The 27453-nt window shown below is 38.7% G+C and overlaps 1 long non-coding RNA gene across 1 annotated transcript; it reads right to left on the bottom strand.

The window, feature by feature from the left end:
* LOC118239073 lies at positions 1–25530 on the bottom strand. Its single transcript, XR_004770535.1, has 2 exons — positions 25425–25530; positions 1–1821 (listed from the first exon to the last, which is right to left on the bottom strand). It is a non-coding gene; the product is annotated as an uncharacterized LOC118239073 (long non-coding RNA).
* Positions 25531–27453: the final 1923 nt, after the last annotated feature.

Here is a 27453-nt window from a genome sequence, read left to right as displayed (position 1 = left end):
TCTGAGCATCGTACAATAACTGATTTATTTAAAGGATTATCCTATTATTTATTTAACAGGATTCATTCCACACAGCCTATTCTAACTCATAATTTTATTGTCTATGAAGTGATCCATCTTCACTTGTTTCCATTCACTCAAGAGTAGTGTGCTACCAATTGATGAAATGAACACAAGTCATTGTTTCAAGGCATGCTGCATCACTGAAAAGACAGAAGTCATTTATAGCACTTATTTGGTCATTGTTACCCTTTTAGCAACAAAGGACAGTTAATGATGATGATGGAGAGATAATCTCGAAAGCAGGTTTTCAGAAGGCTAACCTTAAGCAGATGCTTATGAAGGTAAGATAGGTCTCCATTATTAATTTAAACTCTTCAGAAAAGATGGCTTTTTTATCTGTGGGCTTTTTTCAAAATATCTGTTGCTTCTAGTAGAATAGAAATGCTCGTAAGCTTTCACCTTTGTCAAATAGACAGGCAAAGAAGTCAGATCTAGGTTTTTTAAAGGAATTGCCCAGCCCATGCTGAAAGCTATAGTGAAAAGTCTACTGATTCATCCCAGGTATTTTTGAACATGACAACAAGCAGAGGCAGGAGTAAATCACGCCAAAGGCCTTTTGAGGATGGCTCTGCCCACAGGACAGGCATACACCAAGCAGACTCTTGTTCCTCCAGTTCATGTTGGAACAAGGTCTTGACTCCTAGTTCCCCACATGGATGGGTTTCTCAGAGTTATGACCATTGAATGAGTGCAAAAAGACCTGTCTGATTCAGCCATCATTATAGAGAAAACATGAAAAAAAAACTTGCTTTTCTGCATTGCTGGCACAAAGTCATAAAGCCATCCTTTGGTCCAATTACATGGTCCTGACCCAGGATCGGCTGTTTATAGTCCTTAGCTAATTTCACAAAGGTTTTACTTGCTTAAGGTTAGAAATATGCAGATGTGGATTCATGTAAGGTCACTGCATACTTTACCCATTTCTCAGTGTATCTGTAACCTTCTGAGCTACTTTCTATAATAGACATGTTCCAGAAAGGCATATTATTCAGTCAAAGCACTGCTGTATGATCCAAAGCATCCTTACCACGACAGATTGTTGATTCTTGAGTCTACAAAAAAGTCCCTTCCACTGGTCTGATACAGACTTCATGGTCAGATCTTGTCTGTGCCTGTGCTGCATAGTCTTCACTTCCATTGGTGTGCCACAGGCTTCAGAAACATGGAGATGGCTGCCGAGTCCTGCATCACGTGTGCCTGTTGTAGTCCCACATCTGCTCAGGGACCAGGAAATGGACGCATTGGGCATCATCGAAATCTCAAGATGTTAACGACCATCTCTTTTTGCTTTCTCCATCAGAGCTATCTCTCTTCATTTCCAAAATTAAAAGGTCTCTTTCATCTCCTCCACTTCACACATTTCACTGGTCTCTATATGCCATCACATGACACAACAGATAATTACAGTTTTTTCATTGGTAAATATATTGATCAAAGTCTCTGTGTACATATGGATGTCTCTTTTTTATTATTTCAATAGCATAATCAAGAAATTTGTGAGTCCTGTTGTCTGGACTCACAGACAACAGGTGGTGGTGGAGAGGTCAGTTGGGCTGGCTTGCCCTCCAAGCTGTAGATTGAGTCTTGCCAAACTGGGGTTGTTCAGCCATCAAAGCCCAGGTTCTTATTTCAGGCAAGTCTGGCCATCTCTCTTGTCTGGCTTCCTCTTAGTTGATCACTCCCTGGCCAAGCTTGTTGGGTGGGCCTTGTTTGGCTTCAAGGAAACAGTAAATTCAGGTCCATTGAGACAGCTTTGTCCTAAAGAGAGGAATTATGACTTTGATTTCCATTTAAACCATGAAAGTTGACTATTACAGATGGAATGAACTCTTGAGATCTTTTCCTAAGAAACAAACAGCCGCGAAAGGCTATTTAAGTACTTGGAATTCACATTATCTCTAGCTAGAAAGACAAGGAGTAAATATGTAAAGGAGAACAGTGAATAAAGGAGCTGTCTGTACAAGGTGGCTATCATGCCTTTTCTAGATGTAAGGGAAACAAATAATAAAATAGTAAGTAAAGAATCTTATCTGCTTCTGCTGAACTTATTCCCACAACTCAAACACATCTATTATAGTAAAAAATAAGCAGTATTTGGTTGCCTCTCTTCTCACTTAAGTTCTTATGGTTTTGTTAGTAGCATAAGTAAACTCCTTTTCATAGGACTGCATAAGTCTATTTTATTCTAAATGTTACAATGTAGTCTATAAACACTTGTATTTTACCCAAGTAGTTCCATACACCAGTACATTGATCTTTTCTTGAGCAGATAATTGGGAAACATTATTAATACATTTGAATGCAGGTACACAGGCACCTTTTAATGGGATAGCTTTTAAGTCTCAAACTCTCTAGGTCACAGGAAGCTCATCTACACACAAGTCTAACATATATTTAATTGTTTTGCCAAAGGTGCCACTTCTACCTCGCTTGACCCACTTCTTATTTCATTGAACATGAGTACAGCATCTATTTAGCACTGTCCAAGAAAATTCCCTAGGCAAAATATGTATACATGGAGGGTTTTGACACCTTGCCTGACTCTCTTGCTGATGTACATTGGGTCTGCTTTCTGTTGTCAGCCAGTATAAACAGCCTGGCAGAAATGAGACACTTGTGCTATGAGACTATTGAAACAGTGGTACCCACTGATCTGTAATTTTACTAGAAGTCTCATGCTGATTGAAGGGAGAGGATCACATCTGTTGCCATCCAGAGAAAGAGATTTCACATGGTTCTGACACTTGTCAGAGAACTTCACTGGAGATACTAGAATGTAGGCAATAACAGGTCAGTGATAAGTGGAACTATGCCTTTGACCAGTACTGCTTAGTTACACATGTCTCTTGTTTTATATTTAAACCTGAATCTCAAGTCAGACCCTGAAATGGATGGAGATGTGTGCCACTGGACCTTTGTGTTCCTCTTACCATGTGACCACATTGAACAAACCACCTTCCTCTGTTTTTCACTATTACCTCTAGATGGCTGATTGTGATGGTTAGTTTTAATTGTTGATTTGACACAATTTAGAGTCACCGAGGGAGAGAGGTTCCATAAATTAGTATCTAGATAAGGATGGCTTCTGGGAATGTTTAGGGCATTGGTGTGGGAAGACCCTACTCATAGTGGATGGCACCATTCCCTGGGTTTGGGGTCCTAAGCTGAAAAGAAAAGAGAAAGTTAGCCGAGGACACACTCATTAATCCACTGCTTCCCACTCTAGTCTATGGATGCAATGTGACCGGTTCACTGACAATCTCACTGCTGTGACTCTCCTACCTGATGGACTGTAACATGTAACTGTGAGCCAATAAAGCCTTTCTCCTTGAAGTTGCTTTTGTTAGTATTTTGTCACAGCAATAAGAAAAGAAACACATATGCTTATCCTATCTTGCTAGGGTTGTCAAGACCAAGCTCTAACAACTCCATTCATACCAGGATTTTACTTCCTAGAACAGATGGATGCTAACTTTCAGAACCCAGGAAACAATCCTGATCCAGAGGGTCTCTGGGAGAACATCCACAGGCCAAATGCTTTCTCTGGAGCTCCATCTGAAGGAACAGAGAGTCTATAAGGCATACACTTCGAAGTGTCTTGAAGATGATCTAGAGTAAAAATAAATCCACCCCCATCACCCAAGGAACAGAAATCTTAGACTGTCCTTCAGAATTTAGTGTTCACTTGGAGAAATTACTAAAGAAGTTCCTGGTCCCTGGGGTTATGTAACCCTCGAATAAAATGATTTCAAGGGAATCATATGACTTTGGGCAAAAGAAAAGGAACATCTTAGTGGCACAGGATCTGATATTTGGGGATGGTTGTATAGAAATGCCAAAGGACCTCCAAATAATGTATACATCAAAATGGACCACAAGGATTGCCATTACTTAGGCCAATAGATAATTCAAACCAAAACTTGACAGTGCCAGAATCATAGCAGGCCAAAAGGATCAAGCAAGTAAGTGAAATATATCTGAAACCGATAAAGCCAGGCAGTGCGCTAAGAAAATAAAACCACAGTAAAAAATAGTTTGTAAATGTATTGTATATGATTTAAATTCTGTTGTTCCCTATTTACTGAATCTTTTGGGATACTGAGTCTTAAGATGACTGCTTACCCTTTTTTCTAGTGACTCAGTACAGAGCCCTGAAATATGTAAACTTGATCTATCTTGCTATAAATATAAAACAGCTGCCTTAGTTTTCCTCAATAAACCTGATTTTCATTAAGTAAAACAATTCTGAGAGTGCATTTTCTAACAAATTTTGCTGATTGACCTCAACATTCTGTTTATAATGTATAACCATGCTGGGGGAAAATAGCATAAAGCCTGGGTAATTTCCTTAATTCACAAATTCTTTGTTATTTCCCATGGAGTGAGCTCCTTGCATCTGGAAAAGCTCTTGTAGTTAAGTACTGTGGCCAAGCAAAGTCTGCCTTAAGGAATTTTACATATATTCTCTCTCTCTCTCTCTCTCTCTCTCTCTCTCTCTCTCTCTCTCTCTGTGTGTGTGTGTGTGTGTGTGTGTGTGTGTGTGTGTGTGTGTGTGTTAGAGTGAAGAATCAGTGTGGCACTTCTTAGGTTTCAAAAGGACACCTGATTGTACTGAACCCTCTGCCACAAAGTGGAACTGTACCAAAACAATTCCAGAAAATTCAGTGTCAGAAAAGTTTAAGCAAGAAGTTCTATGCTGCCATTCATCTCTGGTCCTTGTGGGTTTCCCAGTTATGAAGGCTTTCTTTGTTCAGAACCTCTGTCCTTCCTGGTAAACCCCGCCTCAGCCCTGCCCAACTTTTTCCCCTTCTGAGCACAGCCTTGGCAGCCCCTACAGGTGCCTACTACTCCTCAAATCCCTACAACTACACAGCACTCACTACTAAAGGAAGTCATCCTGCTTCTTTGCAAGCAGATCAGAATTGAGGGGTCACAATAAATCAGTGAAATAATTGCCTTTCTTCAGTAACAGGAAGCCATAGCATGAAGCCAGATCACTTATGGCAAGACTGGGATTGCTCTGCACTGGAGAAATAGTTCTTCAAACCTGACTGTAACCTTTCATGAGATCAGTAGCAAAGTCTGACAAATGGCAGAACTGCTGTCTACTTGGTCTCAGGGGTTGGGATGTGTGTCAGAGCCGGCCAGTCGTCCCATCCCATTATTTCTGGCCTTATGTTATTAATCTCACAATGCTGTGTTTATTTCCTAATTAATAACCACTACAATCTGTAAGTAGTTTGTGGGAGAGGGTGAATGTGTATGTACCTGCAGGAGTCTGTAAAAGCCTCAGTCTCAGGTGCCATTCCATAGTTGCCATCATCTTGTTTGGAGGTTTGTTTTGTTTTGTTAAGAGGAGGCCTCTCATTGGTCTGTAGCTCAACAAATAAGCTAGACTGGCTGGCAAGCGCTTCTACTGACTAGACTACGTCCCAAGTACGGTAAGCAGTTTGTTAGTTGTTTGGCTGCTCAGTCTTTATACTGAAATACTCTAAAAAGACAAGAGCTGTGTATTTGTAGTTATCTTTATACATGTATCAGATAGTACTGAGTGATATATATATATATATATATATATATATATATAATCTTCTATCATCAATCTATACATATATATGTAGTCTATCAATCCATCTGTCTTTCCACCTAGCTAACTATACCTCCACAGTCATCTTTATATATGTATCAGATCTACTGATGATATATATATATATATATTATACATGTTATATACAATTTATTTGTCATATCCCCATCTATTCAGTGTCTATTAACTATGTATCTATTAATCTGATATCTAACTACACTTGAGTATTCATCACTATACATGTATTGGATGGAATTTACTAACAATTTATCTATTTATCACCTGTCTATCCATCTATCTATAACCTAGCTAGTTATCATCTATATGTTTATGTATCTTCTACCTGTCATCTATCCATCCATCTACCTATATATTTTGATATCTATATAGAATGAAATCTAAATGTAGAGACAAATACTATCCTCTAAACTTATCTCTCCTCAATCCCATCTCTTTGGAAATCTTCATCCCTGCCCAATCAAGCATCTACAGCAGGAACTCCCAAATCACATTAGCCTGCATTGCCCTCACCAGTTGAGAACTTCATATGCATCCTTTGCTCAAGTGCCCTCTGTTTGTACCCACCCAGAAGCAGTTATAATTTGCCTGTGTGCTTAATTTTGAGCATCTATGGACTTAAGTTTCTGTTTGCAATCCAGACCACAAACATTATGTTAATTGAGACATTATGGTGAAATAATTTTCCTTTAGGGATAAGATTTTTCTGTTTCTCAGGCATCATAGGATGGTTGGCCAATTGTTATCCCAAGCATTTCTTTTCCCTTTGTACAAAATGAAGGGGAAAGAAGACTGCTGTGGAAGAGAAACAAAGGATTCTGAAGACATTCGATTACTTTTGAAAGTTGAAGGTGAGCTGAAATCCACTTAATGGGCTCCTTTCTAAGCAAAGGGCATAGAGAAGAAAGCTAAAGTTAAAATAAAACCCACAGTTCAGAAAAGCAAGCTGGAGTCTTGGTTTGGTAAACAAAGTCCCCAGTATGGCATTATTAGAAAGATACACAGTGATGGAGTAAAGAGATGGCTTAGCAACTAAGACCACATGCTGTTTTTGCAAAGAACTACGGTCTAGACACTATCGATCATGGTAGGCAGCTCACAATACTCCACATCTCTAGCTACAAGAGATCCATCAGCATCTTCTGACCTGTAAATTCCTGCTTACATCACACACACACACACACACACACACACACACACACACACACACACAAATAAAATAACATTTAAAAAAGAAAGATACATGTAAAGTTAAACACAATTTACATCTCAGAGAAGAATTGGTATCATGTTCAGGCATTGATTTAGACAGAATTTCTGTATCATCATATCTTTATTTGAAAATTCCAGCATACATGATGTAATGGAAAGGAGATTGGCCCATGGAAAGGCCTTGAAAAACTTCTGATGAAAGAGAAAAAGCAGTCAGTGAGAAGTTTTCTCTAGTGCAATTTATGTTTGATCTTGAGTAAAATAACTTCATCTTTTAGAACCTCCAATTCTCAGCTTATAATATGTGCTTCTGTTCCCAACTCAGAATATAGAAGAAAACAGGAATGTCACAACATGTATAAAACCTTATAGATAAATCAGAATGAAATGTCAACATAATTATAATATTTTATAAGGAAATGATTATGAAACACATTCACCAGGTTCATATTTAATAAATATGTCTCCAAATATTGGTGATTGCTATGACTTTGTCACTTCAACTTTGGAACATTTCATTATAAAAGTGAAAATGAGACCAATGTGTAAAAATGTTTAAATCCCTTTGCCTAGTCTCCATTTCACACCCTCAGGGGTAAACACTGCCCACTGTACAATGTGCAGTCTAGCTGATCTCATACAGTGTATATATTATTATTAAAATGAAATTGCATCATACATATTGCTTTGTATTTTTCACCCAATAAGATCCCACAGATATCCTTCTGTCTCTGTATATAGTTGTATTTCATTAATTTCAATGGCTTCACAGTATTTCCTGAGGCTACTTATTATCTCACATATCTTAACTTCTAATGCCATAACCCTGTGTGTGCAATGTATTTGTGTTGTACCTGTATTTGAGTATGAATGGATGGATGCCCATGTTCATTCAAATGTATGAGGTGGCCAGAACAGATCTGCCAACTCCAGGCTTACTTTACTAAGTACCTACAGGTCACAGAATCAAGGAGGTGTCCATATGGTGGTGGTTTCAGAGAAGCGCCTGAGATCACACAGTCAGGTCTATGGCAGTGCCTCCTGTCCTAAACCTGCCTCTAGCCTAGTGTGTTGTTTTCCTCAGTGCAACATGGTACATTGTCATCCAAGAAGAAGCTGTGTTACATAGTAGCCATTGACATGATACTACAATTAGGATACCAGCAATCGAGGTTTAGGGGTTCTGTGAAGTTTTAGCTCCTTTTGTGAGTTCTGTTAAGCCCAGTAAATGAGGCAACATCTTCTGGGGCTTCAGAAACCCCGTCAAAGGTCATGAAGAGAGACCAGGGAGATGTTCAGGGCTTATGATCACATATTGCTATGGCAAAGGACTGGGGTTTAGTTCTCAGAACCCACATGGTTGTTCACAACCATCCATAACTCCAATTCCAAGGCATCCAACACCATTTACTGGCCTCTGGGAGTACCAGGGGTAACATGGTACACATACATATACATACATGCAAGCAAAACACTAATGCACATAAAATTAATAAATATAAAAAACACAAAAGTCTTGAATGGGTGGCACCACAGTGATGCTGTGAAAAGCAATGTGCTAGAGCAATCAAGACAGAGCTATTCAGCTTCTTTCCAAAGACGACTGTCACGAAAGCATGTTCCAGGTTGAAAGAAGAAGGGAGATTCCCAAGGGACTAGATAGCTGCCCAGAGTGATCTTGCCAGCTGTCTACTCCTGGGGGCAGTGAAAGTTCTCCCTTTCCCTACATGCTGTGAGCCTATTAACTGACTCCAATTATTCTATAAAAATTCTAAGAAAGGCTATAAACAAGTTGATTGCCCAGCTCTTACTCATTTGAAGGTGAAAAAAGCACTTACTGAGAGAAATCCAAAAGGATTCTTGTGGAAGGAATCCACAAAGTATGGTTACTGGTCCTGGTTCTTCCTGTGTTTGCAGGCAACACCTTCCTAGGTATAATCGTATCCCCAAGCTGTGTCTTAATCTGCTTTCTGTTGCTGTGATCTATAACAACCCCAAAAGCAACCTGGGGGAGAGAAGGCTTTGTTTCTGTTTTACAGCTTATAGTCTGTCATGAAGGGAAGTTGGTGCAGGAACTCAATGCAGGAACAGAAATAGAGGTCATGGAGAAACACTGCTTACTACCTTGTTCTCCATGGCTTACTCAGCTTGCTTTTCTATACAACCCAGGACCACCTGGCCGAGGTAGGGTGTTGTATCACCATAAGTAGACTGGACCCTCCCAGTTCAATCACCAGAAGAAAATGCCTCACAGACTTACCTAACCGCCCATCTGATAAAGGCAGTTCCCCAGGGGAGGTTCCTTCTTCCCAGATGACTAGCATGTGTCAAGTTGATGTATCAAAACAAAACAACTAACCAAAACAGGTTGCCAGGCTGTGTAACCTGACCTGAAAGCCTTAGATAGGGTGAGTATGGGTGTTCTATCTCAGGTGAATGGTGTTAGTCTGGGACTGTCACAGCCTGTCATCCTGGGTGGTCTGGCTTCCAGACTCCCGAGATTGCTTGACACATGGGCTTCGCTTAACTGTACACTCCTGCCTATCTCCTGAAATTAGCATGCAGTGACTGCCGCTGGGTGCCAGGGCTACCAAGAGCTCTTGCTTCTGCCATGCCCTGGGCACTGCTTCCACATTCCTGCAATTTGCACAGAAAACCTCTCAATTTTCGTGTGTTGTGTTAAGAGCACATTCTCAGAAGCTAAAAAAGGCATGGGACAGTTCTCTAGCACAGGATTTATTCATGAAACCACTCAATTCATTTAGCAATAAGTGCTTATTGGATGCTTACCACGAATGAAAAGGAATTCAGAAAAAAATGGGTAAATCGAGAGAATATATTTGACTTACACACATATTACAGGAGTTGATTTAAATCTCCATGATTGATTCTCACCATCCCCAACTTTCATTCTATCATTAATCTGATAATTCTTACCAGTTGACCATGTGGAGGATGGTCTTGATCTTTACTAGTTTCACAGTTCTAACCTTTAAAGACAAATGTCTCACATCGTCTAAGGTTGATAGTTCTGTCTATGGAAGTGTTTATAAAGTATAGCACAATATGTAAAAGTTGTTAGTGAGTGGTATTAACAACTGTGTACCGAGTACTGGGTATTACCCAAATATCCCACACTATATTCATAAAAAGTAGAAATCTGCCAAGAGAATACTGTAGCTACCTTTAATTTTCAACCTGATACAGCAGCCTTCAGCCGTCTGAAAGGAAACCCTCCTATTAAGGAACTGCTTAGATCAGGTTAGCTTGTGGGCTTGTCTGTGTGGGATTGTCTTAATTATTAAATGAAGTAGAAGAACTCAGCCCATTATGGACAGCACCACTCTTCATGCTGGTTGTACTAGGCTATATAAAAATACTGGCTAAGCACAACCATGAAAGTGAGTCAGAGAGCAGGCCAGAAAGTAGCATTTTTCTATGATTTCTACTTCAAGCTCCTAATTGAATTTCTGCCCCAATTTCCTCATTGGTGGGCCTAGAACTGTAAGGTAAAATCGATTCTTTCCTCTTCTGCCTTGCTTTAGTCAGCATTTCGTCACAGCAACAGAAATGAATACATCTTTGTGCATCTAGAGAACCTAATTAACACAACTATAAGTATGACAAGTATGGGTGACTATTAAACTGTAATTCTTAATAACCTATATATCTTAAATACTAAAGCTTCACATTATAAAAATAAATAATCTGTAAATAGATGTTCAGTATAATGACAATAATCTCAAAATTATGACAATCTATAAAAATATCTTAACTGGAGGTAGAAGCATATAGTGCAATATGACGAAGGTAACCTTAATTTGCATCAATATAAAAATATTCTAAATAGAAGTAGAAACAAACATACAGTAAGACAAAAATTTTACACTTATTGTTAGGGAAAGTTATTGCTCACTGTGAAAAACTTAAACATTATTAATATCAAAACAGAAGGTTATAGTAATATATCTAAAGAAAGGTTCTAAAGAGTAAAAAATAAGTATAAGGGGAAAGAGATTTGTGACAAGAGTAGTCCCTAGATTTTGGTTTTTGTTTGTCTCACACCAGGTGGCTCTTCTAGTATGAGACAGAGACTCTGAATTTTTCTTTTAACAACATGCTTGGTTTAGAGAAGGAGAGAGCCACAATCCAACTCAAAAGCCAGCTTTAATTTTTAATTGAGTTGGAACTTCAACCTTTTGAGAAATAAAGAGATATTAATTTCTAGGTAGTGAGATTTTACCCTGTAAGAATATTAGTACCACCAGGTCAGATTTTTCTTTGCTTGGCAATTTTTTTGAATAGTCTCCCTTTCTTCTTTAGATACGTAGATGTTCAAGGTCAGTTAGTTTCTTGAAGATGAGTATTTCTATTTTCCTGTAAAGATAAAAAAGCAGAACGCTGCCCCGACCCTTATAAGGTAAGTTTTCTTTTCAACATGTTGAATTGTCACATCAGTTGATGAGCTGTCACTTCTCCTTATTAAAAGGTCTCTCCTGTTCTAATTGCATCTTTACTAATTTTGATTATATCCATAGGTTTTCTTCTGTGGAAACAAAAGAGAAACCCCTCAATGTATATGCATTAAGTCATCTTCAAGACATCTTCATGCCCAACAGCAACAATGAAACAAAACTACTGAATGTCTCTTTAATATATTTTAGGCTCTGAAACAGTTTATAATAACCATTTCTGGACAGTTTCAAAGCAATTCCAGGAAGTAAGCATGCTTCGCTTCACAGAGGAAGGAAGGAAGGAAGCAAGGAAAGAAGGAAGGAAGGAAGGAAGGAAGGAAGGAAGGAAGGAAGGAAGGAAGGAAGATTTGAGGGAGGGACTAATTTATCCAAGGTCTCCATAAGTGGAGGGCAAGAATTCCAAAGCTGGGTCATCTCTTGGTAAAGAGATGGAGACAATCATGGTTTCCCTGCCTTTTCCATTGTAAAGAACAGTACCTTCAAAAAAACAAGCATGAATTTTCCACAACAAACTGTCAAAGTATAAGAAACACATTTTGAACCTTTCTCACTAATCTTCACCACTTCCCTTTTCAAGACTCCTGAATCCCATATTGAAATCAAATCTCCTCTGCCACCTTCACATAACACTAGACAATTCTTCCCTCTGAGGATCTCAAAGGACCTTATGTCTAAGTTGTCCTTTTGGTTACAGGGGTCTATATCCTCCACTGAATTATGCAAATAGCACATCAATCTTTGGTAACTAACTACGAAATGGTATATTTCTACTTCCTGTGCCAACTAAAGGCAAGAGAAATTTGCTTCTGAGAATATAAGTGCTGACAAATTGGAAACCAAAATATTTTTAACATTATTTCATTCCCATCAAAACTCTCCTATATTAATTTTAAATGCAGAGATTGAGTCAGGGCAATCAAGACAGGAAACTTCCTTGTGGGTATCCTAACAAGAACTTCATCTCAAAACGCACACCATGAAAGAATTTAGTCGTATAGAGAATATGGACCCATGATTCTAGTCTACAAAGTTGTTGTGTAGCCACTTGTGGCTTGATCTCATAGCCTTACTAAGGTGACAGATGCAACACTGACCTTTTGATTTCTAATCATACAATTTCCCTAGCAATATTCAAGTTTTTCCAAACATCTGCTTCTATTTATCTCTTTATTTTTCTCAGATTCCTGCTGAGCTCATTGGATGACCTTGACATCACAGCAGTCCTAAATCAAAACATTTTACATTCTACATATTTGTTTTCCAAAGAAGGTCCAGAGTTCTTATTTTCCAAGCAATTTTAAATTCCATTTCCGGGACCGTCTATTTTTTTTTCTCCACATCGTAAATAACTGGAATTTTATGCTGACAAGAAAAGTTCTATTATACATACTTTTTTAATTTTTATGTGCCGTTTTGGGGATTGAACTCATGGCCTTGTGCCATGCTGGATAAGCACTGTACCAAGGAGCTACATCCCAGCTCATCTATAGTACATTTTTTGAGGAAGCATGATTAAGAAATTGCATAAGACTTCTGATTCCTTTTACACCTTGGTTGATTCGTCTCTCTCTTCGCTATACAGATTGGCAGAAAAGTGATTACACAGAATTTCAAATGCAAACAAGTAAAATCTGATCTTAAGTGACCTAAGGGCACTGTCAAGTTTGAATACAGCCCAACACCTCTGAAAATAATGAGATTTGATTGTGTGTGGAAGGGAACAAAACTTAGAGAACTCACAGAGGTACACTACAGGAGGGGCACACACATGGTTTAAGTGAGGGGTCTCACACTATTGGTCTTTCAGACTATTGCCTCCCCAAGAAGTTCAATGATTTATCCAAAGTCACATACATGGATTTCTACCAAAGTGAACTTTACTGTTTTCATGGGCACCGTGTCTGAGAACTGAGAGACTGACTCATTCACTTCTAAGCCCTAAAGGGACACAGTTACACAATTTTCCACAGGTATTTTGGCAGCTTCAAGGGAATTTGAATCAGGGCTCATCTCTGTTTCTTTCAGACAAGAGATACATGTGTTCCAGCAGGGACATGAAACACACACACACACACACACACACACACACACACACACACACACACACACACACACACACACACACACTGCTACCCCAGAAAATGTCACAGCAAGATGACAGCCTTTTTGTGACTAGAAACTACAACTAAGCATCAGGTAGCATTTACTGAATACCTTTTAGGCATCAGAGCACTCTGCCTATAAGGGCTCTTCCTTACCCAACCTAACTCTGTGACTAATTAGCCCAAAGGCCTTGGACAAAACTTTGAGTCAGGTTCACTTCTTTGTAACTAGGAGAAAGGTACCCTGCCCTTCTTATCTACTAGAATTATTGTGCAAATTGAGTGAACTAGCACATGGGGGAAAAACCTACTAAAATTTGTTGTTGAAATATAGTGTATACAGAGAAAATACTTAAATCATAGATGCAATTGATAATTTTGTGGACATAAGTCCACAAAAGTCCACAAAATAAGCGTATAAATCCAGCTACCATATAGTTGAAGAAATTAGATAATACCCCCAGATCTCCTATTATATACCCCATGGGATACACACCATTCTGGGTTTAACAACATAAACAGGTTCTGCTTTACATGAAAGTGTCAAATGTTTCATGCTCTTTTGTGCATTTTTAAATTTTACTCAGATTGTTTATGAATTTCCTCCATGTTGTTGTCTGCTGGGGGGGGCTCTTCATTCTCATTGTCCTACTAATTACACTGTAATTAATTAATTGCACTGGATGACCAGATAATATTTTCTTTACTGTTCAACTGTTGGAAGACCTTTGGATATTTTCCAATTTGATCTACTTGCAGTTACTCACTTGTGCTGAATACATGCTGGAAACCAAATTGCTGACTCTGCAGGCATCTGCACATTTATCCAGGGAGATGCTGCCCAATGGTCTTCCAAAATGGTGACTACAACTTGCTTGCCTAGCAAGTATTGACACTGCTTCTAAGCGATTTTAAAACTTTGTCAAAGTATGGATTTTAATACACACCTGAAATTGAAAGACACTAGGATGTGGTAACTGTTACCCACTCTGGCTGCAAGTGAGAAAGTTTATTTATTAAAAGAAATGAACCATAGATCATGGTGATGCACACCTTTAATCCCAGCACTCAGGAGGCAGAAGCAGGTGGATCTCTATGAGTTCCAGGACAGCCTGGTCTATATAGTGAGTACCAGAATATCCATGGCTGTAGAGAGAGACTCTGTCTCAAAATAAACATAAAACAAAACAAAACAAAACAGAAAGGGAGGTAGGAAGGAAAAGAAGAAGAAAGAAATGAATCACAATTTGTAAAAATCTGAGAGAAATTTAAATATTATTAATTTTTAAACTAATTTGAGATTTATGACAGTTGCAAAAAAAACTGTTTAAAAACAGAGTGAAAGGGAGTGAGATCAAATCCTTTATCATTTCAGAGCCTAGAGATATTTTGCTTCTGTTTTATGATTACCACTTCCTACCACCATAAGTTCTCGCCAGTGAAAACAAATAAAAAAAAATAAACGGAGTGAAGGAGCTAAAACAAATAACTCACTTTGTACTTTGGTCAAAAGACCAGAGAGAAGAGACAGTCCTGGGCTGTAGAGGAAAATATAAAAGCAGGGGATTAGATGATCTCAGTGTTGTGGGTATGCACAGGAGACAAGGAATGCTGGAATGTAAATGGGAAATTCCTGTCCTGGGATACGAGCTTCAATTCTGCAATTATTAAGTCCAAAAATACAGCAAGGAATGATGCTATCAAATATAGATTGCCCTAAATGAGACTAGGTAGAAACCCTCTAAAATCATTTATTTCCCCTTCCCCAGTTCTGTTATAAATACTTATTTTGGAAGCTTGATTTTAATCTCAACACAATTCATAATACTAAGGAACTTTTGGAATACAATGTAAATTTCAAGTTTGCTGTGTGCCATCTTGTCTGTGATAAACCACAGATGAGCACATGAAATGGTGTCCGGCTGAACTGCACAGTGTAAGAATACACAAAATACTCACATGCCTATACCTGAAACTCTGCTGGTAGTGTGATAGGTGTGTGATAGGTGGCACCAGTCCACATTCCTTCTCATAACCTTGGATGTACCTAATAATCATCTCATTCCACTACTTCATAATAAGTTATCAGCTACAACTTCCACAAGCAAACACCCATCCTTTACATGGTAAAGGGAATATTTCATGGCATGATCTGCAGATTTCTTAACCATTCCCTACAAGCAAAAGTGCCCCCACCGTTTTCATGAGTTTCCTATCTTACTTACATCAAAAACTTCCAGTTTTTGAATGCTATCCCCTGATGATATTTTCCATATGTTGTATTGTGACAGGATGGACTAGTTAGCATACCCACCGTTGCATAGATCAATGTTATGGTTAGCATAGTCAGACCCAATTACTTTCAACTTTCTATATTTTGATCGTTGCATCACAAAGTCTACTTTTGTAAAACAACTCAACTAGTTCTATGAAACATATATGAAAATCCTTCCTATGGGGTGAGGGAACATTAGGCAGAACTCTGAGATGGCTGACACATTAATAAAAACAAAGTGTGCATCTTCCTGTGGCTCTCTATCTAGAGTTAAGTAAAATGAATCCTTCTTCACTAATAATTGATAATCTATCATTATACACCCTCAAATGACAGCTGTAGGCATATTGGATTGAGGAATTGGCCTATAGTTTTCAATTTTTTTTTTAAACTAAGCAACACCAAACAGGTCTATCTTGCAGAAGACTAGTGTTAGAAGCAGAAAGAACTTACCAATGATTGTAACACTACAAACTCAGGAATTTCCTGTTCATCTCATACAATAATTTTCAATAGGATTTAGGTCACTCATACCAAATGAAACAACCGAGCAAATACACTTAATGTGCTCAATACTTTCTGTTGCTGTAATGAAACGCTGACCAGCTTGTGGAGGAAAGGGTTAATTTGGTTTACAGAATACAATCTGTTATCAATGGCAGCACTGCTTAATGGCTTGCTCAACCTGCTTGTTTACCACTGAGAACCCCCTGCCCATGGGTGGCACCACCCACAGTGGGCTGGGCTCTCTAAAATCAATCACTGATCAAAAAAATGGTAAAGGCAGTATTTCATTGCATGGTCTATAGATTTCTTAACCATTTGCTACAAACAAAACTGCCCACCATTTTCATGAGTTTCCTATCTTACTTACATCACTTCCAGTTTTGCCTCAGTTTAGTCTGGTCGAGGCAATCCCTCAATTGAGGTTCCTTCTTCTGTTGTGTCTCTAGCTTGTGTCCAGTTGACAATAGCTCACCAGAACTCCTGCTACTCCCTCTTTCCTCATCTCTAAAAGGCATTCACAGTCACAGTTGATGGCCAAATAGCTTTCCTATCTTTAGTATAATATAAACTCAATAATCTCCTCTATTGCCACATTTTGTTATCTATAATTAGGCTTCAGGAGATAAGAATATTTTAAGACAGTTTAGGTTTAATAGCAAAGATTTGTATCTCTTTTTTTTTTGCAAAACTTTAAATAGAACTCCATGTTAGAATATCTACATCATTTTTAAAAGAATGTGTTCTCAGATACATAATACTGACTTTTTTCACCTTTGAATAGAGGGAGTCTACATCCTAAGAAGTGAAAAGGAGGATCTGGATTGTCAGAGGAGGAAGTAAGTAGACGATATCTTTGGGGACTGGGACATGAATCATGGTGGGTCTTTAAGAGACCAATCCTGACAAAGTGGTCCATTTGATGGAGATGTCTGGGACTCTATCCATATGAAGGCAGAATAAAGGACAGTAAGACCACATGAAGAAAGGATGGTCCCTTCCATTATCACCAACTATAGTTTCTGAGTCAAATTCGTGTTTCACATATGACTAAAATGGCTATCTCTATTGGTGGAGCTTTTGTCTGAGGCTTTGGAATGCATTTTCTCATTTACTCCAACCTTGTCTTTAACAAATCAAGAGTTCTACCTAATTCTTATAATTTGCTGCCCAGAGTAGGGAGATTGTACCAGCAATCACCATTAGTGATTCTTCAAACTTTTGTTAACCAAAGGATGAATTTTAAATCTCTCCAATTTCTAAGATTCCCTGCTCTGGTAAGGAACAGGCTCAAAATCCTATTCAGACCACTGGGCTTTGTCAGTAGACATATGCTGCCACACAGATCAGCAGTGGCATGAAGTAAAGAAATCAATGTTACTTGGTGTGTTACTTTGAGTATTTTTTGGCACATCCCAGTGTTTGGAGTGTACTGTCAAGAAGGCTTCACAGAAGGCCAGCATAATACACAGGCGAGTTCTCCTTCTGGTCCTCATTGCATGCCTTGCTCACATGCTTCAAGGGCAGAACCAAGCAGAATGCCAATCTGTGGGAAATATGCTGCAGTGTATGAGAGCAGAAATGGAAATTGGGATCTAAATGTTGAGTGCTGAATGAATTAGTCCACTCTCCTTAAAATATGCTCAGGCTGAGAACACTAGAATGATAATGAGCTTTGAGCCATAGAGAGTTAAACTTGTCTTAAACTGCTGGATAAAATTCTGAGAAAAATATGTGCAAAACAAAATTGAGATCATTCCTGAATAACCAAGTTAAGCTTTTTAAGAGACTGAAAGCAAACTTCCATGAATTGTATCCCCCCTCTCTTTTTCTCTCTCCATTTCTTGCTCTACCAGTAACAAAAATTAATATGAAATAAAAACGCAGGCATTTAATGATAAAAATAAATTCTAAACATACAGAGTATAAGAATATGCTGATAATACTCAAATAAGGAGTGATAAGAAATTAAGCAAAGATCTATGCTTATTACCCATTCATGTGTATTTTACCATCTGTGTGTCAGTGCTAATCAGTAAAGGAAATGTGACTGAAGTATCAGATAACCCAGCCAAGATTTCCAATCCTTGCATAAGTCGAAAGAATGTTGTTTCCTAACTAAAGGACACTCAACCCCAGGAATCCAACTACAAACATTAAAAAAATGCATAGAAGGAGGAAGGTCAAAATGCTACCATGCTTTTTGTTAATTGATAGCTCCCGGATTTCTCTACTAAGTCAGCTTTGGTTGCTTTGGATTTTTCAGAACAAAAATAAATCCACCCTGTGCTCAGTCCCCATAATTCATATGCACAGACTTAAAGCCCCTAATATCTTGAAGTCTTATAGGAAACACTTTCCTGTTCTCTTACTAAGCAAAATTACACATGTAATTTTAGTTCTTTTCCATATGTTGTACTCTAGTGCCTTATTAACCATCACTATCTGAGATGGGGGTGCAGCTTTGTCCCCCCCCAAAGTAGGAGTCAGTCTTGGACTTCTTCAGGGTCTCCAGTATACTTGGAAACAGCCTTTCCATGAGCTCTGGGAACCTGAGAGTCAGTTGATGAAATAGCTGATGAAAACTCTTTTCTGGCTTGTACCTAGGCAGGCACCCTCTGCCTTTAACTTGGCTTCTCTTCTTAGATCATGCGACATTTAACTCCTTCTCTGAAATGAAAGGGGTGCTGCATGGAGAACCAAAATAGCCATGGGAGGAAAATGGCAGAAGTCTCAGTTTAGAATTGATGAAATTCCCAAGTTCAAGTTCTATTGAGGAAAACTGCAGGAGGCCTTATTGCTTGGACCATAGCTGCTCTATGTCCTTCCCTGAACCAATCCTGATCAAGAAAGTACCCCCACCAACCAATACAGATAGACATCAGTTTTGGCTGGCAAATACTCTTTGTAAATCAGAGCAATTGTTTCCACTAAGGGATATTTTGTTAATGTCTAGAGACATTTACAGTTGTCACAGTTGGGGGAGTATAACTATCATCTACTAAATGGTGGAGAAAATTGCTACTAAAGCCCACACAATGCACAGGCATTCCTCCACAAGTAACTATGCAATCCCAAGTACCAACAGGGCTGTGAATCAGAGATCCTGGTGTAGACATAATCCCAGGAGTGAGACATGGAGACCTATGCACATATCAAGTCAAGCTTTTCTTCAGCTCTCTACTGTGTTGTCTTGGTTTCTGCTTCCAGGCTGAAGTTCTTCTCTCATGGGCTGGGAATTTTGCCATGAACATTGTCCATTTGACGCTGTTCTGACACCTGACTTGTGCTGGACCTGGATCTTTAGGTGGCACCTTACTCAAGAGGATCCACACAGTCACAATTGCAATTTCATTGTTACTGTTCTGGCTGTGAAAATCTCCATAGCCAACATTTTCATACCAAATCATGCTGTAGTAACAGAAGGTAAATATGAACAGCTTGGTTTATAGTCTGGTTAGACATTGTTTTTTGGATGATGACTGACCTTTTCTATGAATCCATCCCACATGTTGTCAAGTCACTTAGTCTTAGTATTATTCCTTCCCCCCTTACCCCCAAAATCTGTGTCATACTTTCCATATGAGTTGAGGCATAGCTGAGACATCATGCTGCCTTTCTAAAGAGAATAATTTCCAAGACAGCTTTAGTCTATTGACTTTGTTAGAGAGAGAGAAAGAGAAAGAGAGAGAGAGACAGAGAGAGAGAGAGAGAGAGAGAGAGAGAGAGAGAGAGAGGTCCAGACAGACAAAGATGGGATGGAAGAGCCAGTTGGTATGATCCAGTACACATACATCTACACATTCAAGAAAGGAGTGTGGGGAGTTGGAAGCCATGCCAGTCCAGGGCTGGGAATAGCATCTCATTAGACCATGTCCACTTTACTGTAAAGCAACACTGTCAGTGGTAACAAAGGAATTCCAATGTCCTTGATTCCAAACAGTGTACTTAAAAAAAGTCTGTCACATCATTTGGAGGAGGGCCTAGTCCCTCCTCCATGTATCTGGGCTGAGAGAGTATCCCTCCATGGGGAATGGTCTCCCAAAGTCCATTTATGCACTAAGGATAAATACTGAAACTATTTTAAAGATTCTACAGATCTAATATGGTATCCTCATATATAAAGTAGAATTTTCAGTTTGAAAATAATTTTGCAATGAATTTTACATGTTTTAAATAAATGAAAATTTTATTGTAATTCTTATAGAACTGTGGAGAGACAACCCCACTGAGCACACATGTTATGTAGCATTCTCAGTGTTGGTGATGGGATTCTCTTAAGCTTTCCAAACCCTTGCACATCAGCATCTTAGGTTTATGTTGGCAATAAAGCAGATTTCTGTGGTTTTAGTTGCTCCTGAGTTTAGTCCATGCAGAATCCATGTGAGCCAAGGATTTACAGATACATCTGAGTACCATAAATTACTCACAGTTATCACTAGAGGATATATATGGGCCATGGTACTGACTCAGAAAATCATGAGCAAATGTTATAATGGTAGCTGATAATGAAAAATGTCACTAGTCTTGAAATACACACCCAGTAAAGTGGAGTGCCATGCTTTTCCTGGTGAGGAAGACCCAGATGAAGCCTGTGGGCTGCAAGCATGTGGCAGCTCCATCTTAACCAGTGCTACAATCTTTGTATTTGATAGGCCCATTCTTTGCATCACTCCTCACTCCAAACTTCAAGTGATGCAGTTCTTTTTTTCTATTTTTTATTTAAATTAGAAAAAATGCAGTTCTGTTTAAATTGACTTTCACATTTTAGTTAGTATCTTCACTGTGTAACTAAATGAATATATATATATATATACACACATATATATATATGTGTATATAACAATATTCAAAGCACATCTTAGGATTGAGTTTTAGGAGTGGGTTTTATTCTATTTTTTAACTTACAGCTCACATGTTCTATGAATTGTGCACTTAATGCAGTGTCAATTCCAAGGGATCTTCCAGGTGATTGTGAGTTATGTACTTATTAGTCATGTTAATAATAAAGTAATGTGTAAATTACTACTCCTTGAATTAGTAGATTTTTTCAGACCAAAGATTAAAATAGCCCATCTGTGGATGGAATCCTAGAACTGTGCCTACGGTCTACTGGAAACATTTTAGTTGCATCTAACAAATGCATTCAGTGGGTCAAGGAACCCTCAGGGATTGGACATTGTGTTGTTGGAAGTCACAAGCATATTCCTGCCATAGTACTGGATTAACCAGGAAGGTACAGGGAACACATACCCAAATTTAGAATTTACATTCAAGGGGCAGGACTTTCCCTTCATCAAGGGGGTAAATTTAGTCACGGCTGCTGTTCCCTTCCATGTGGAGGAATGGGTACTATCATGGTGCTTCTGACCTCTCTCCATAACCCATTTACTTTTCCTGTGACATCACCTATAAGCCACCTCTTCTGAGGTCAGCTTTGTTGGCTGTGTATTTGCCTGATCCTCTCTTCTTACTCTTCAGATGAATTGAACAAGGAAAATTAAAGGGACATGCTTTAGAATAGCCGAATATTTGGTACATTTGGAAAGAACGTTGAGGAATAAGACAAATGCCTAGAGTGGGTTAGTAAAATAAACACTTTTAAAGACGTTGAGGGGCTTGGGACTTTTTCATCTTTTGTACATGTGGTACAGATGTTTTGACCTTGGTGTGTTGTATAGGCCTTTCATTGGTTCATAAGGTTGCTTTTTATAATTTTATGGATTTTTTTAAAATTCTCTAGTTTGGGAAAGGCCTTAAACTTCAGATTTTCTGATAGTTCAACCCTGATGGAAGGGTACAGTTTCCCCTGTGGCTATTTATACATGGTGTTATTTTTAAATATGTGGAGGCTTTCTGTTTGCTCATTTTATGAACTGTGACAGTCTAAAGCAAAATTTCATGACCTGCAGCAAACACAGGAGTCTCAAGGAAACTGAAGGCCCATTTGGCTCAAACAATATGGTAGCTGAGGGACTCTGCAAACCTTGGACTCAGCCAAGGCACATGTGAGAATAACCTTACAATCTCCAACTATGTGAGGCCCAGAATAAGCCTGGACTATAGAAATGAATCAATTTTTTGTGAAGGCTTGGCCTCCGTGATGAGTTAAGCAATGCCTTACAGCACAGTACAAGTAATTCAGCATATGCTGGTGGGCCTCAGGGCCACACATTGAGTAAATGGTCACGCTAAGTCCAGAGAAGGCTGGTTTTTGCTCTGGAATCCAAACTCTTTTTTTTTTTTTTTTTTTTTTTTGTTTTTTGAGACAGGGTTTCTCTGTGTTGCTTTGGAGCCTATCCTGGCGCTCTCTCTGGAGACCAGGCTGGCCTCGAACTCACAGAGATCCACCTGGCTCTGCCTCCCGAGTGCTGGGATTAAAGGCATGCACCTCCAACGCCCGGGAATCCAAACTCTTAACCACCTGCGCTGCTGTCACAAATGACCACGAACCCACTCAATTTATTCCCCGTCAGTTACTAAGACCAAGAGTCCAAAAATGACACTTAACTGGTCTGAAATCAAGGTTTGGGCACAATGGCATTGTCTCTGCTGCCTCTGAAGGAAAGTCCATTTGCCTGCCTTGTCCAGCTTCTAGCAGTCACCTGCATTCCTTGACTTTTGGCCTCTCTGTCCATCCCCAAATAACAACACAACACTGTCAAATCTCTCTCTGACTCAGACTTTCCAGCGTTCCTCTCAGAAGTCCCCTCATGATTACAGTGTGCTCACTGGATGACTTAGAAGATGCCCATCTCAAAACATGTAATGGAGTCTGCAAGGTCCTTTTTGCCTTTCACAATTAGGACTTGAGTATGTTAACAGAGGACAGTACTCTGTCTACCATGCCAGCACATGCCCAGCCTCTCCCTTAGGTGGACATTACATTTGGACACACACACAGAGGTAGACACACACTCAGCCCCGCGGTATGGGAATGTATTTTTTTTAATAATTGCTTTTGAGTTTGTGGTTTGGCTTCTTTTCTAATGTGGTAGGTGTGGCTCAGCTGTTGGAAATACCAATCTTTAAAATTTGTAACTGCTTGCATTTATGAGAAACTCGACATTGAACAATGTGCTTTCTGTAGCCCCTCATAAACCATACTCGTGTTAGCAAAAGTAAGCACAGGCCACAAGGTCTGAAAGAGCAGAGGTGAGGAAGATCTAGGGGCCAGCACCCTGCAGCTTACCAGAGAAATAGAATCTGATTTCAGACTCTAATCCCTCAGGCCTTATCTTCTTTTCTTTAAAACTGTAAAGACATTAGAGCTTAGATTCTAATTCTGTGATGATTTTATAAGAGGAAGAGCAACATTAAAATGCTGGGTTTCTCCATAGAGCTAGCATTTTATTAACAAAGTTGCACTCTGTGTTTTGGTTTAACTTCACTGTAGATTCTCTGAGAGGTTCTGTTGGACAACCCTAACAGGACAAAACTTGAGAAACAACTTGACAGAGAGAGCACTTTTGGCCTTGGAGTTCATATAATTAATACATTGTTTTGACCCATTTCAAGGCCGCAGGGCAAAAGTCATTTTCCTGAAGACAAAGGCCTGCCCAAACCAGCCCTGCTGGGGGAGTTGATCCAAGTCCAACAGATCAGTGTCTGTGGCTTCAGATAGGAAGCAGGCTGCAGGAAGCCATCATTGAGAAGGTTCCAGGCTGCTGGGCTCAGGGGGCACCTTCTCCCTACAGCTTATCCCACGTGCACCCAAAGTTGTGGGCACCAGGAAATAAGCCCATTTTATAATACCGTGCTTGTTAGTTTAAATAGCCATGGTCTGTGCTCCATCAGATACATTCTTTGCCTTTGGGTTGGATCCAAACTTGAATGGAAACCAAAGGTGTTAGTTATGTGGCTTCCATAACACTCTCAATAACTGCAAAGAAGTAGCAGAGCTATACTGTTATCTCAATGGTCCAATTGACCTCTTCATCCAAGTACTCCTTGATGTCACTTGGCTGGCATGCAGGCATTTGAGTATTATAGTCTTGAGCTTCAAGGAGAAGACTTTAATTTTTTTCCTAATATCAAGTTCTTTGACAATTTGGAAATTTTCTGGGGAGCTTTCAAAAATTGCTTTTCAAAGCAACAGAATCCTTAATACTGCAAAGTCAACCAATTAGATTAAAAGACAGTTTCACATAGGCGGAAATCTTTAAGCTTCATTACTATATTAATTAGATCTAGAATATGTCTGATAAGATGAATTTGAGTGTGTCAATGAGCACAAACAATATTTTATCTCTAGTTGAAGTACTAGAGTGTGGTAAAAAGTCAAAGACAACCTATGATGTGCTGCCCACAGTTATATAAGAAGAAAATGTTAAATGTAAGCTAAACGCTAAGGAAAGTAAATACATGTCTTCGTATACAAGCTCAGGATGGGTCTCCATGGAAATGGAGCTCTGGATTAAGACCTCTGGATTTAGAGAGGCTGCCTAAGATCTGCCATGAAAAAAACCAACATTTTGACTTTCCTTCACACCATCTACTGGTCAGACCTTCTCATTCTAGTCCTTCATATTTGTCAAACTCACCTTACATCATTCCTCACTGCTAAACCACATTTATCCATGGCAATGCATTCAGATTTGCACAAAAGCATTGTGTGTGACCCCCAAACCCAACTCTGCCGATGCCAACTGGAAACATTAACTGGAAAACTTCAAACCATTTACTCTCATTAAGAAACCCAGCATTGAACAATATACTTTTTGGAGCCCTGCATGAACCACCCTGACCCATTATCATCATAAGTGAGGCCTTGGGAATCTATTTATCCATTAAGCATCCAATTGTACATGTTTTGTCACTATGTACGTATGCCTGTATGTATGTTTGAAAATGTGATAGCACTTCACCAGAAAATGGACCTTAAGTAAAAGGAAAAGAAATTCCATGACTTATTTATCTTTAGATCTCAGTCTGAGCCATATAGAAGAATGTCAACAAGTATCTGTGCAATGAATACCCTGTGTACCATTCAAATGATAGTCTCAATTTTTGTGAAGGAAGCACATATTGCAAAGTACAAAACCTACATGAGAAACAACAGCCCATTCTTGATGCATTTGACTTTACAACTCAGAACATCTATTTCCTTATTATTAGAAAATAGAAAGACTTTTTTAAAATCCTGCCCAACTCATAGAAAAGGAACAGTTACTTCATTCCTTACTTACAGAAGTCACAGTGGTCATGTGTGCTGGTACTGTCAATAGATAGACATCCAACATTTGGGATCTGTTCAACAATGGGTCTTCATAGCCATCTCCTGTTATGGTGTTTCCATGCTGTACAGAGCATATTTTCTCAGTGACTCATGTTAACCTTTGTTCCTATCTTATTACTCAGTAGCTCAGAAATTGTTTTTCCCTAAAACAGATGAGTTGTTTTTCAAACATAAAATAAAATCTGTTTTTGAGGATGTATAGATAGGTCAGATGTTTTTCAGTAGTAGTTGCTTTAAATAAAGGTTGCAATGTGTGGGTTAAGATTTCAATAGTAGTAAAACACAATTGTAATGTTGCAATACATTTTTTAAAGCTTCAGATGGAATTCCATGAGTAAGTTATTAATTTTAAAGTTAAATTTAAAGGTATGAGAAATCAGAATGTACTGCATGTATGATGAAGCAGTATTTAGTGAAATTTCTCTCTCTCTCTCTCTCTCTCTCTCTCTCTCTCTCTCTCTCTGTCTCTCTGCATTTGCATTTTACTGAGATGAGTATAAAATATATTTTTACTATGGATAATGATCAAAATATTTTATAAAGCAATCATGACCACTATATTGTATTTGTAACTTGGAAAAAAACCAACTATTGCTTTGTAGAGAACACAGAATATAGGACACTTAAGCAGGATTTTAACATCTTCTCTGGTACCAGTCTAATCCACATAGACAGGGCTTCATATTTCTGTTGGACATTTGTTTTTGGTTTTTCTTTTTCTTTTCTTTTCTTTTTTTTTGTATTTTGAGACAGGTTTCTCTGTGTAGCTTTTGAGCCAGCCTATCCTGGCACTTGCTCTGGAGACCAGGCTGGCCTGGAACTCACGGAGATCCACCTGGCTCTGCCTCCCGAGTGCTAAGGCGTGCACCACCAACGCCCGGCTCTGTTAGACATTTTTGTCTTATTTTTTATGAGCCAAATGTGGAGACTGAATTATTTGATTCAAATAGTCAAAAGTCCTTCTCAGGACTAAGGAGATAGTTCAGCTGGTAAAGACACATGGAACTTGAACCTAATAACCTGAGTTCAATCCCTGGAACCCATATGGTAGAAAGTGAGAACCAGCTCCCAAAAGTTGTCCACTGACTTCCCTATGACATAAGTCTCACCTCCCAATACACACAAGGTAACACTTAATAATAAGTAATTTTAAAATTATTTTAAAATAAATTGTCATAAATAAAAGTAAAAGAAATGGCAATTAAATTGTAAAGAATTTTTATCACCAAAGACATGCTGTTTTAGTGTTTGTGCTTCATGACATATTTTTAGCTAACTAGACTTTGATATGGTCATCCTAGCCCTATACAGAATATATCTAAAATATGAACTGGTAATTTCTATTATCACAGAGATGATATAGCAATTAAATGATATAATGTGTGAAGTGTCAGCTTAATGTTTGGAGCACTAAAAGTAGCTACATACTGAAACCAGACTTTCATGTCCTAAGTTTTCCTTTCACGAGTACTTAATAAGATGGCCAATAACAAAGGAACATAAACTTATTTTGTTCAGCAAATGTAATCAAACAAGCTAAAATATGCTACCACAAAATATTATTCTAATGTTGAATTTAATGTCTCAGTTAGGGTTCCTATTGCTATGATAAAACACCATGACCAAAAGTAATTTGGTGGAGAGTTTATTTCAGCACATTCCTGTCACAGTCTATCAAGAAGAGAAGTCAGGGCAGTAACTCAAGACAGGAACTGAAGCAGAGGCCATAAAGGCTTCTTCTCCTTGCTATTCAGCCTGTTCTTACAACTCCCAGGACCATTAGCCCAAGAGTGGCACCACCCCCAGAGAATTGGGCCCTCCCACATCAATTACCAATCAAGAAAATGCACTATAGGCCAATCAGATAGGGGGCATTTCCTCAGTTGATGTTCACTTGCGTCAAGTTTACATCACAGCAGTCACAACTATATTTTATTTGTATTGTACTTATTTATATTATACATGGTTATATGCAAATA

This window comes from Cricetulus griseus, chromosome 6 (genome assembly GCF_003668045.3).
Source record: "Cricetulus griseus strain 17A/GY chromosome 6, alternate assembly CriGri-PICRH-1.0, whole genome shotgun sequence".
Lineage (NCBI taxonomy): Eukaryota > Metazoa > Chordata > Mammalia > Rodentia > Cricetidae > Cricetulus > Cricetulus griseus.
Note: the sequence above shows the minus strand (reverse complement) of the source record. Positions and strands in the feature narration are given on the sequence as shown.